Here is a 14,166-nt window from a genome sequence, read left to right as displayed (position 1 = left end):
AGTATTATTTTCTATATTACTTATTTATTATTATTGTTTGATTTATTACTTGTTTTATTATTATTTTATATATTACTTATTTCATAATTATATTATTATTATTATTTATCACTTATTTTATCATCAAATTATTTTATATTTTATTTAGCAAAACTGACTAACAATCTTGCATTTTTTTCTAAGCATTAGTAAAGTTATCAATATAGTAGGAAAAAAGTAATCTATCTATCTATCTCATATCTATCTATCTATCTATCTATCTATCTATCTATCTATCATCTATCTCATATCTATCTATCTCCTATCCATCTATCTATCTCATATCTATCTATCTATCTATCTATCTATCTATCTATCTATCTATCTATCTATCCTCTATCTATCCATCTATCTATCTCATATCTATCTATCTATCTATCTATCTATCCTCTATCTATCTATCTATCTATCTATCTATCTATCCTCTATCTATCTATCTATCTATCTATCTATCTATCTATCTATCTCCTATCCATCTATCTATCTCATATCTATCTATCTATCTATCTATCCTCTATCTATCATCTATCTATCTATCTATCTATCTATCTATCTATCTATCTATCTATCTATCTATCTCCTATCTATCTCCTATCTATCTATCTATCTATCTATCTATCTATCTATCTCCTATCTATCTATCTATCTATCTATCTATCTATCTATCTCCTATCTATCTATCTATCTATCTATCTATCTATCTATCTATTTTCTATCTCCTATCTATCTATCTATCTATCTATCTATCTATCTATCTATCCATCCATCCATCTATAACACCTATTTGAAGAGTTTATTGAAGCCAATGTTATATTATTTTTTAAAAGATGAATAAGAAGACAAGGCGACGACTTCCTATATATTTCTTGTTTTTTTTACATTTTTATCAAAAAAATTTCATTGAACATTTGAATTATTTCATTATTTTTCTGTAATAGTAAATTCTTGTAAATTTAATGTGTAAATTTTATTTCTTAACATCTAGAACATTTTAGTATTTTATTTAGATAGACAAATAATAGGTGTTAAAATATTAACATTTATGCATTAAAATGAGAAAGATTCTGACTGATATATCTCCAGTATCTATCTATCTATCTATCTATCTATCTATCTATCTATCTATCTATCTATCTATCTATCTATCCATCATATCTATCTATCTCCTATCTATCTTTCTATCTATCTAGATAGCTAGCCTGCTATCTTTCTGTCTATCTATAGTATTTTATAGAAAAATAGATAGATGATAGATAATTAGATAGATAAACAGAAGATACATAGATAATAGATAGATAGATAGAAGATAGATAGATAAAAAATGCTGTAGATATGAAAATGTTTAAATTAACATATTAAAACGACAAATATTCTCGCTAATATATACTCAGAATCTATCTATTCAATTGTATTATTGTATAGACATTTAGCTACACAAAAGAAAGATAAAAGATAGATAACTATAAATGACTACTTGTAAGACAAAGATTCACACTGATATGGTTCCCATATCTTTCTATCTGTCTATCTACTACAGTATCTTATAGAAATTGAGATCAGTAGATAGATGAGATAGATAGATAGATAGATAGATAGATAGATAGATAGGAGATAAATAGATAGATAGGAGATAGATAGATAGATAGATAGATAGGAGATAGATAGATAGATAGATAGATAGATAGATAGATAGATAGATAGATAGATAGATAGGAGATAGATAGATAGATAGATAGATAGATAGATAGATATGAGAGATAGATAGGAGATAGATAAGAGAGATAGATATGAGACAGATAGAGGATAGATAGATAGATGATAGATAGGAGATAGATAGATAGATAGATGATAGATAGGAGATAGATAGATAGATAGATAGATAGATAGATAGATAGATAGATAGATAGATAGATACTTGGGTATTCTATAGTTATTAAAATGTTAAATTTACACATAAAAATTACAAAGATTCACATCAAATGTCCAATTTCTTTGTTTCTTTCTTTTTCTTCCTCTTTCTATCTCTATCTATCTATTATCTATCCATCCGTCTGTCTATCTATCATCTATCTATCTATCATCTATCTATCTCCTATCTATCTATATCATCTATCTATCTATCTATCTCCTATCTATCTATCATCTATCTATCTATCTATCTATCTATCTCTTATCTATCTATCATCTATCTATCTCCTATCTATCTATCTATCTATCTATCTCCTATCTATCTATCTATCTATCTATCTATCTCCTATCTATCTATCTATCTATCTATCTATCTATCTATCTCCTATCTATCTATCTCCTATCTATCTATCTATCTATCTCTTATCTATCTATCATCTATCTATCTCCTATCTATCTATCTATCTATCTATCTATCTATCTATCTATCTATCTATCTATCTCCTATCTATCTATCTATCTATCTATCTCCTATCTATCTATCTATCTATCTATCTATCTATCTATATGAGTTGTATTTTATAAGTAAAAAAACAACATAAAACCCATTCCAGAATAAACCAAATCCAAAGTTCCCTGCCACAGTGTGAATGTCTTGAGGGTGACAGCCAGCACCACCTGCTCAGTCTGGGTAAGACGTCTGATAGGAAGGATTCAAAAACTTCATATCAAATACCAAGAGGACTTAACCAATCTTCATGGTTGTGCTCTGAGTGTAAGACATTGGTATGTATTCCTTGAGACAGTATTATCTCATCCTACATGACATACCTTCTTTCTTTCTTTTAATTGCTACAGGCGAAGGGGAGGCGCACTTAAGAAAAAAGGATATTGTGACAGATGAAACATAATTCACACTGAGGACTGTTTTCCCCCGGCATTGCGCAGAGTGCGGGGATTTCAGTGTTTAAGGGCAAGATCAGTGCGAGTGGATTTTGATAGTAAGGTCATGGACATAACGTGAGGTCTAAAATATTCTTCCATCCTACCAAAAACTATATTTCCATGGAAGAAAGGTAAAACTGTAGTAAGGCTATGTCTGTCTACAATAGACATAGGCTGCTCTGCCCACAGCTATTGAGAAGTTGTGAATATCTTTTGTTCCGTGTGAATATCTACATTTCTGTGCACGATTCCTAGCAGACAAAGGGCTGTAGCTTTTCCTTATTTTACCTTTCACCTTCCTTATTTTCTCTCCTTCGATGGCTAATTCATTGTAAGAGAATCTCAACATAAATAGATGAGTATTCCAGGACTTGGAATCTTCCAAGAGATAAATAGTTACTCAGGAATAAATATTGGCATAGAGTTTCATTTTAGACTTTTTAATTTTATACATTTTATTTTAAGTGTTTTAGCTCACTTTTAAATTATAAAGATGATTTTTAAATGAAATTGTAATACTTTGTTATAGAAATTAAATATTACAGGGAAATTATCCAGAGATTTCATGAGCAAAATTCTTTTTTGACTATTTTATGTTACTTCTTGATTCGTTTCTTACGTGTGATAGATAGATAGATAGATAGATAGATAGATAGATAGATAGATAGGAGATAGATAGATAGGAGATAGATAGATAGATAGATAGATAGATAGATAGATAGGAGATAGATAGATAGATAGATGATAGATAGATAGATAGATAGATAGATAGATAGATAGATAGATAGATAGATAGATAGATATGAGAGAGAGATAGATAGATATGAGAGAGAGATAGATAGGAGATAGATAGATACAATATATAGATATATACATATGAGATAGATAGATATTAGATAGATACAATAGATAGATACAGATAGATAGATATTAGATAGATAGATACAATAGATAGAGATAGATAGATAGATAAATATGAGATAGATAGATAGATAGATAGATAGATAGGAGATAGATAATAGATAGATATTAGATAGATAGATATTAGATAGATAGATAGGAGATAGATAGATACATAGATATATATAGATAGATATGAGATAGATAGATAGATATTAGATAGATGCAATAGATAGATACAGATAGATAGATATTAGATAGATAGATATGAGAGAGAGATAGATAGATACAATATATAGATAGATACATATGAGATAGATAGATAGATAGATATTAGATAGATAGATACAGATAGATAGATATTAGATAGATACAATAGATAGAGATAGATAGATGACAGATAGATAGGTAGATATGATAAGGACATATAGAAATAGAAAATAGATGAGTAATTCAAATAAATAATTGTGTGATAGATACTTAGATAGATTGATAGACAATAGATGTTAGAATAAGTGTATGATACATGGATAGCTGTGTGATAGGTAGATAAATATAGAAATGACATAAAAATAAAAAAACAGATAAAGTAAATAGGTAGATGTAAAGACAAATAGAAAAACAGATGTATAGGCGTGTGATAGATACGACAAGAAATGATAGAAATTGGAGATATGTAATATATAGCTAGATAGATAAATAATAGAATAGATAAATTGTAGATAGATAGATAATAGATAGACAGACAGATAGATAGGAGACAGATAGATAATGGATAGATAGATAGATAGATAGATAGATAGATAGATAGATAGATAGATAGAAGATTAATTAACAGATGACTAAATATCACAAATAATTATCAAATGCAAACAACACTTAATATAGGACACATGATACAAATACTAATATACTTCACGCCATATGAATCAAAGTTCCAAAAATATATCGTTCCAAAGCGTTTCCAAACTTCCCTGTGGTCCTGACCCCCGGAGATCATTACTTTTCATGTAAATACAATTACTATTATTTCTCTCATTATTTTCAATAACAATTATCAGTTATCAGCGTTGCAGTAAAATATTGACATTTTTGTTATCAGAATTTATCATTGATGAATTTTCATCTAAAAAAAAAAAAAACACAGTAGAATAAATTTTCCGTATTGTTACAACAGCTGCATCATCTTCCTCCTTCCCGCAGCTCCACCCAAGTCTCCTCGCTTGGATAAAATTTGGGTTTCTGCCATAAATTCTAATGCCTTTGTCTGTTTTATTTGTCAGAATAATCAAACCAATCGCGATACAAATCGATACAAATAATTGTAACGGCTGCAATAAAAATAAAATTGTCAAAAAAGAAAAAAAAAAATCTGTGTTTTTCTCCATCCCTCTTGTTCTATCAGTCATGTCTCGTCTTTGTTATAGTTTGTCACTTGGCCATATTTAGATCCGAACATGAGTAAGTGGGGCAAAGGAGCGGAGGATCTTACAGACAATTTAGGAGACAGCTCAGCAAATAATAATAATAAAAAAAACCAAAAAACTGCATACTTTGATTTCATAAGACAGACTGGATCAGAGTCAAAGCCGCCACATGCTGCGTGAAAAAATGCCACCCTGATGTGAACAAAGGCTTTAAAATGGAGTCAAAAAGCATGCAAGCTCAATGTCTAAGCCTTTCCTGTGTATTGTTCTGCCACAACCTGCAGGACATCAAGTGGGCTTGAAAGAATAGAGAGCTCTCGCAGATTACTGCTGACAGTGAAATGCAGGGGATTGTTCCAGGATTAGTAGAATAAATACATCCAGTGTTTATGTTACATATAGATAAATAGGAAAGAATATCTAGAAGGACCCGTCATGGCGCACTTATGGAATTATAGGTAGATCTTACAAGGAGAAACATGGCCGACCTGAAATCCAAGTGGTGTTATACACATGGCAGTCACCTAGTCGTGTAGTATTATATGGGGGAGGGTAGGGAGTGGGGGACAGGGAGAAGATGTGGGGACTGTAGAGATTACCTATATATATAGTAATAGTTGTAGAAGTATTTATTGAAAATATCCAGAAATGTTCCCTCTGAGTTTTTATTTTTTTTTTACTGGACAGTATTAGTATGACATAATATTCTAATTGTAGATAGATAGAATGATAGATGCTAGAGAGATAGATAGGAGATAGATAGATAGATAGATAGATAGATAGATAGATAGATAGATAGGAGATGGATAGATAGGAGATAGATAGATATATAGATAGATAGGAGATAGATTGATAGATAGATAGGAGATGGATAGATAGGAGATAGATAGATATATAGATAGATAGGAGATAGATTGATAGATAGATAGGAGATGGCTAGATAGGAGATAGATAGATAGGAGATAGATTGATAGATAGATAGGAGATAGATAGATAGATAGATAGATAGATAGATGATAGATAGATAGGAGATAGATTGATAGATAGGAGATGGATAGATAGGAGATTGATAGATAGATAGGAGATGGATAGATAGATAGATAGATAGATAGATAGCTATGGGCCTAGGTATTAATGACAGATGAGTAAGATATAGATTACATTTATATGATTGAGTTTAGTAACTATAGCTGTAAGAAGGACAGGGCGCAAATGTGGAGAGTTTCCATTCTAAAAAAGATGGTAGTTGTAAAAACATTAGAATTTTATTTGAAACTATCCATTTAAATGTTCCCTCTGAATTTCATTGTAGGACAGTGTTATATACCTTTAATATTGTAAGATAGATGGACAAAAGAAAGTCTAAAGCAGCACAAGATATACCTATGGGCTCATTCACATCTGCACCCGGGACTCCGTTCTGCAGGTTTCTATTTCCTGCACAAAACAGGGCAGGAGACGGAAACATGTTTCAAGCCCATTCATTTGAATGGATTTGAAAAGTGTCCGGCCGTAAGCGTTTTATGCTCTCTGCGGCAAAACCGTTTTTTTTTAAACCGGACACAGAGTCGGACATGCAGGACTCTGTGTCCAGTTTTAAAATAAACAGTTTCGCTGCGGAGAGCATAAAATGCTCACTGGCGCTCACGGCCAGACTTGGCATGCAGAAGACGGAAACCTGAAAATGGAGATCGAACGCTGGTGTGAAGCCAGCGTAACTGGCAATGGGTGCAAATCCAATGGAGAAGGCAAAAATCCACTAATAATAAGTATTACATAAAGGCAGCACTCCTATCTGAAATCAAAGGAATATTTAATCCAAAGCGACAAAAGATACTAAAGAATAACTTTAATATATTTCAAGTTAGAGTGCTACCTTTTTGTATTACTTACATATATAGATATGATATCAGATAGATAGATAGGAGATAGATAGATAGATAGATAGATAGATAGGAGATAGATAGAGAAATAGATAGATAATAGATAGATAGATGATAAATAGATAGATAGATAGATAGATAGATAGATAGGAGATAGATAGATAGATAGATAGATAGATAGATAGATAGGAGATAGATAGAGAAATAGATAGATAATAGATAGATAGATGATAAATAGATAGATAGATAGATAGATAGATAGATAGGAGATAGATAGATAGGAGATAGATAGATAGATAGATAGATAGATAGATAGATAGATAGATAGGAGATAGATAGAGAAATAGATAGATAATAGATAGATAAATCTACATCTATTTAATTCCATCTATCTTTTTCATTACCATATATTGTTCCTTTCACCGTTCCCCATTAGGACACATTATAGTGGAGATTAATTTGGGGATTTTGTCGATGTTGTTCCTTTCCATTTGCATTTAAACTCGCAGTAAAAAAAATGGGTTTAGCCACTAAATCCCAGAAGGTCAAGACGGGAACATTTTTCTATTTACTCTTTGTAACTCTGGATAAAAATCAATTTGTTGCTTTCATTACAACCACACAATCAATTCCATTTAAGACATGATGCAAGAGTCAAGTCCAAAGACAAAACAAGGCTAAGGAATGGGGACAAGTGCAAAAAATGGACAAGATTTTGGTGGTGCAGCCGTCTGTAATGCGAATACAATGCCGGCCTGATAAAACAAGGCGATGATGTCATGATATGGAGGTTATAGATAATACTAGACGCTCCGATCACCGGCCTTATACCTCTCTTTAACCCCTTTATAACCAGTCACTTTTTTTCTAATTTTATGCATATGGTGATTTAACTTTTTTTTTTTATTCATTGGGTTACCCATAGAACTTTTAGAGCGTTTAATTTTTCTTTTTTTTTTTGTTTTGTTTAATTCAATTTCAATTCTTTTTTGTTTTTTTTTAGTTTATCTGCATTAAAAAAAAAAATCTTTTTTTTTTCAAATTATTATTTTGATTAGCTTTCCTATTTTCCTCTTTTAAGTATATTTCATTTTTTTTTTATACTTGTGTATGTGTGTATTTTTATTTTATAATGTATCCCCCAAGAGAAACCTCTGGGGCAAATTGACACTTGATTTTTTGCTTTTTTAATTTTACAGTTTCCCACTATAACTCCATAATAGAAAGCAAATGGTAGAGCGACGATAGCCAATGTTCTGGTCTAAGACCTTGCCAAGTCTGGAGACTTTCAAGGCGTAAACATGCCCAGTAGACGTGTCATTTCTGTGCCTGAGTCTCCATAGGAGACTATCGCAGTGTCCGATGTGCCCGTTTTAAAACAATGGACCCCATTATAGTCAATGGGATCCACAGGGCTCTGTGTGTAACTTTTATTTTAGCAGTCTGCCTTCCATTGTTCTGGTCCATTGGAGAACCAGAGTTGTATGTCTGTTGAAATTTCCGATTTCTACAAAAAAATAAGGTCAGAACACGTAGGTCCCCTAAATAATGGTAAATAATGGTAATGCAGAATTAGTCACTGGAGTCAATGGGTTCTTTAGCTCTGTGTATACAGAACAGGGGGTAGGTGATGTCGGTGTCACCAATGCCGGTAATACATCACCAATATACTAAACTGGAGAAACATAGAAATGGTCCATGCCAAGCTAAACAAACCAAAATGTGAGCAAGACTCCGGGTCTGGATGGATTACCCCCATCAGTACTGAAAGACCTCAGTCCAGTCATTGCTGTACCCCGTACAGTGCCAAGGGAGTCCTGGGTTCGAATCTGACCAAAGTCAACATGTGCGAGGAGTTTGTATCTCCTCCCCGTATTTAATCTGGTTAATGATATACTGATAGGGAATTTAGACAATGTCTGGAAAGCACTGTGGTATATGTTGGCGCTATACAAGTAAGATAACTGAAATGCCACCAAGCTATGTAGTACATTGCAGTCTATGGAGGATGTGTATAGGATATAAGTTGACTTGGACAGACTGAGTGTTTGGGCCGCCCCATAGCTAATGTGGATAAATGTAAAGCTATACAAGTAGGACAGATCATTTTTGGTCCACCCTTGTACGGTACATATAACACAGACGTCATGTGGGTACATTATGCAGAAATCATTAATTTGCGTCTTATTATTCCGCCGTTTTCCAGCATGAGACAGTACATATTAACCTGTCATTGTCGGATACAATATAAATAAACAACCAAGTTACAAATGTAATAATAATCCCGACTTAAATATAAAGTTGCGAGTTCCCACAGCTGTGTACTCATATCTGCATAACATTGTTATCTTAATTGTTAAACTATAGTCATTAAAGGGGTTTTCTATCTGATTAAGGGATTGTATGCAATGCGGATGTGCCATCGCTTTATATCTGGTGGGGCTCTGAACTCGGGGACTCCGACCAATCTTAACAATGAAGTGCACTGTTTTCACGTATGTTACACTCATGTTCTAGAGGATTGCCCTCTTGTCTGCTTCTGATCCTATACCATTTTGATTTTTAGATATGTTTGTTCTCAGCTATCAACGCCATGACACCTCAGCTCTGCATCATACAAAAGCTAGAGACAGTACCATCTCTGTCTGCTATATAATCTAAGAGTATACAGATAGGAAGGCCAAGCTGTGAACTTTAGATATGTTTGTTCTCAGCTATCAACGCCATGATACCTCAGCTCTGCATCATACAAAAGCTAGAGACAGTACCATCTCTGTCTGCTATATAATCTAAGAGTATGCAGATAGGAAGGCCAAGCTGTGAACTTTAGATATGTTTGTTCTCTGCCATCAACGCCATGATATATCAGCTCTGCATCATACAAAAGCTAGAGACAGTACCATCTCTGTCTGCTATATAATCTAAGACTATGCAGATAGGAAGGCCAAGCTGTGAGCTTTAGATATACTTCTTCTCAGCTATCAACGCCATGATTCCTCAGCTCTGCATCATACAAAAGCTAGAGACAGTACCATCTCTGTCTGCTATATAATCTAAGAGTATACAGATAGGAAGGCCAAGCTGTGAGCTTTAGATATGTTTGTTCTCAGCTATCAACGCCATGATACCTCAGCTCTGCATCATACAAAAGCTAGAGACAGTACCATCTCTGTCTGCTATATAATCTAAGAGTATGCAGATAGGAAGGCCAAGCTGTGAGCTCATTCATTATTACTGTGTGCCAAGAGCCTGTGTAATAGTCAGCAATGGCTGTGATAGGAGTTTGTGTCCTTCTGCCTGAAGAGACTGTGTGGCACAGTCCATTAAGTTTCTTCATACAAGAGGTTCTGGTATGATAGATAGACAAGTATTCCTAGCAGGTCACAATGAGATCACTTGACCCAGTGGAGTAGGAGTATCTCATAGATTTTAAGATAGGAAGGAATAACTAGATATGGTATTACTAGCTGAATTATGTATTGATAACCCGTATATGAATGCGGGTGAACCTGCTGATTTGGGTGGGACCAGCTAATTTAATGATTATTGGTATTGTCCCATGACTCTCCCAAGAGCGTTATTGGAGATCCTTCCTCCCAACTGCGGTCAGGCTGTATAATCAACATCAGACCAAGCGAAGATCACTCCGCACAGAGAACTAAATGATCCTGAAGTCTTTCTTTTCTTCTTAGTTGCCCTGACTCCTAGTATCTTTTCTATCTGCTATGAGCTTGTATGTGTCTTTCTTGAATATATTACTGTATTCTCCATGTAGCTGTATCACACTGAATTTCCCCATGGTGGGACTATTAATGGATTATCTTATTTTATGACTGTAGATGTTAGGGGAAAAGAAGGATTGGGCAGGTAGATTTCAATTGGCCTGATCTTTTAGTTCTCAAGGGAGATAAGTCACCACCAGAGAACACATAAAAACTTGGCAGCGCCAAAACAGGAGGAAATAATTGGGGGAGGGGCAGGGGAAGTGGGAGTATCAATCCAGATGCAGTGAAATAATTTGGCCACCCCTGTATCGGAGATTTTGTTATTGCAAATGTGAGAGATAGTCTCACTGTACCGTAAAAGCAAGTAAAAAAAAGTTTGCCTGCGTTCTTAGTGGGAAAACGGGATTGAAAGGGTTTTGCCATTACAGATCGTGGATAGGGATAAGTGGACTTCAGAGTACTGGGATCCCAAGTGATAAGGAGATGACATGGATATGACGTTCCTCTGCCTCCTCCATGAGAATGGAGCACCAGTGCGGCACTGTAATAATTTCTATGGGACTTCTGGAGACTGCGGACCTCGAGGTCCCATAAAAGTCAGTGGAGCCCCAGTCATGGATTATTGATCAGCCTCCAATGATCCCATATTTATCCCCATCCTGTGGATAGGAGATAAGTGTCTTTAATGACAAAATCCCTGTTGGACACTGCTGGAGGTGGCTTATTTCCCTTGAGGACAAAAGGATCAGGCATGTTGAAATCCAGCGGAGGTCAGGGCACCTAATCCTTAAGACAATGCGTATTAATTCTTGTGTACTATCTTGCAGGACTATTTGTCTGTCCAGGTATTATCTAAGGAATCCCATTAGGATACTATAAAAAATGTACATTAGATCCTAACTCAGAAATGCCAAATTCAGGCGACTCCTGCCCAGATGATCGCTCCACTTCCTTCATTGACTCCTACATGACCCGCAGGTCACCCTAAGACTACCGACTGCAGATCATGGAGGATTGAAGTATTATTCTGGGTTAAATTGCTCTTGAAAGAGAATAACAAACTCAGAGGATGTTCAATGATTTTTCCGAAAGTAGGTTAGAGGATGAAAAAAATTCTATAATGGTGAGGCGAAGCGCTAATGTGTGTTAACCTTCAGACAGGCGCTCCGGCTTTTTTGCTTTACTTTTTTTTGTGTCTTGAGAAATATCATTTTAAGAATTTTATATAGCTGAATTTGTAATTTCTGAGTGAGCATGACCGCATTTCTCTACGAGGATCTAGGAAAAAGGACTGTATGTCTTACTGGTCCATGGATAAGATGGCTTGTTAAAGGGATCCTATCACTTAGGCATGATTTTTTCTAAGTACCACATCGGAATAGCCTTAAGAAAGGCTATTCGTCTCCTACCTTTCGTCGTCTTCTCTGCGCCGCCGTTCGCCTACAATCCCATATGGCCCACAGGCCATTTTCTCGTGGCCTGTGGGCATGCGCAGACTGCTCCGCCCAAGGCCCGAGGCCTCAGAAGTTACAACCCACCGCCCAAAGAATAAGAGGAAGATGACGCTGCTGAAGAAGAGGAGGCGGCACTGGAGAGAGTTCTCTTACAGCATTGAGGATGCTCCCAAAGCTGTCTGAGCGCTGGGGTCCACCCCCAATGCTGCGAGAGAGCTCATTAGCATACCGACAAGAACCGGGATTGTAGGCGAACGGTGGCGTAGAGAAGACGAAGAAAGGTAGGAGAAGAATAGCCTTTCTTAAGGCTATTCCGAGGTGGTACTTAGAAAAGATCATGTCTGAGTGATAGGATCCCTTTAAGAAAAATTGTGGTTAGGTCAAAAAATTCTGCAACATTTTTAATTATTTATATTTTCAAAAATGTCTAACTTTTAATTGTCTAGAGATCTATATATGGTTACGTTCATGCGAAAATTCCTTTAACACATCTCCTTGCTGTGTACCACAAAGCAAATCCTATAAGGACAAAGATTGCTGATAGTGTATGGCAGATCCTCCTGTACCGCTATCGGTCTTTAGTAGGGTTGAGTGATCGGGAAAAATCGGATTCCGATCGGCGATTGAGCAAATTTCACAATCGGAATTCCAATCCCGATCTTTTCCGACGGGATCGAGGTCAGAGGTTATCTCAAGATTGGCTCAACTCTGTTCATGTATATATCATTAATAGGGTTGAGCGATCAGGATCGGGAAAAATCGGATTCCGATCAGCGATTGAGCAAAATTCACGATCGGCTGGAAAATCATAGGAAATCAGATTTTAAAATCGATCCTGAAATTTCAAGATCGGCTCAACCCTAGTCTTTAGCATGACCAAGGTGAGTATGAATATTTTTTTTATTTTTGTCACCTCCCCTGGACCTCCACCTATTATACTCTGGGATCTGAAGAGACCCCACAATATAATAACTTCACTTACATTCTATCCGAACTTGCTCCACACGTATAAAATAGGGGATCTGAGCCACCTGAAATGAAACAAATCTTGATATCGGAATCGGAAAAGATTGGATTCCAATCGGCGATCGAGTAAATTTCATGATCGGAATTCCGACCCGATCTTTTCCAGCGGGATCGAGATTGGAGGTTATCGAAAGATCAGCTCAACCCTAAAAGTGACTTTTCCCATAGAAAAGCATTGACTAGGGTTGAGGATGGGGATCGGAAAAGATCGGATTCTGATCGGTGATCGAGCAAATTTCACGATCAACATTGGCTGGAAAATGATTGGAAATCGGATTTTAAAATCGATCTTGAAATCTCAAGATCGGCTCAACGCTAATGTTTTCCCATTTGTAGTCCCTGGTAGCACAGGTCAAGTCCACTGCTGATAAACAGATATATATATATATATATATATATATATATATATATATATATATATTTGGACTATTTCGTTTCTAAAGCTGTCTTCGTGTCACTATTGTTTTCTTTGTGTTACTTTATATAGTTGTTACTACTAAACCATTGTTACATTGTACAAGACGGGCGAAGACAACTTATTGACTAGATGAAAATCTTCAGAAATGTCTCACGGTAAAAACTATTGTTCAGGCTTTTGTTCTTGTCGGAGCAGGAAAACTGGAATTTACAGGGATTCTCTTAATTGAATCGATGAGCGGTCGTAAAGCTCACACATGTAGTTTACATATTGACCGGGCAGACATTGTCTTCATCTTATTCCTTGACAACACGTTTCAAAGAGTGCATTCCTATATATTCATTTCCAGCCATTTACATGTTGTATATATTCATTGGTCACAAGTTGTATAATGCAATGTTTCATTGGATACCAAGTAACGACATCAATTCACCAAAACCC

The sequence above is a fragment of the Leptodactylus fuscus genome, chromosome 2 (assembly GCF_031893055.1).
Source record: "Leptodactylus fuscus isolate aLepFus1 chromosome 2, aLepFus1.hap2, whole genome shotgun sequence".
Taxonomy (NCBI): Eukaryota; Metazoa; Chordata; class Amphibia; order Anura; family Leptodactylidae; genus Leptodactylus; species Leptodactylus fuscus.
The sequence above is the reverse complement of the archived record's forward strand: the minus strand, read 5'-3'. Positions refer to the sequence as shown.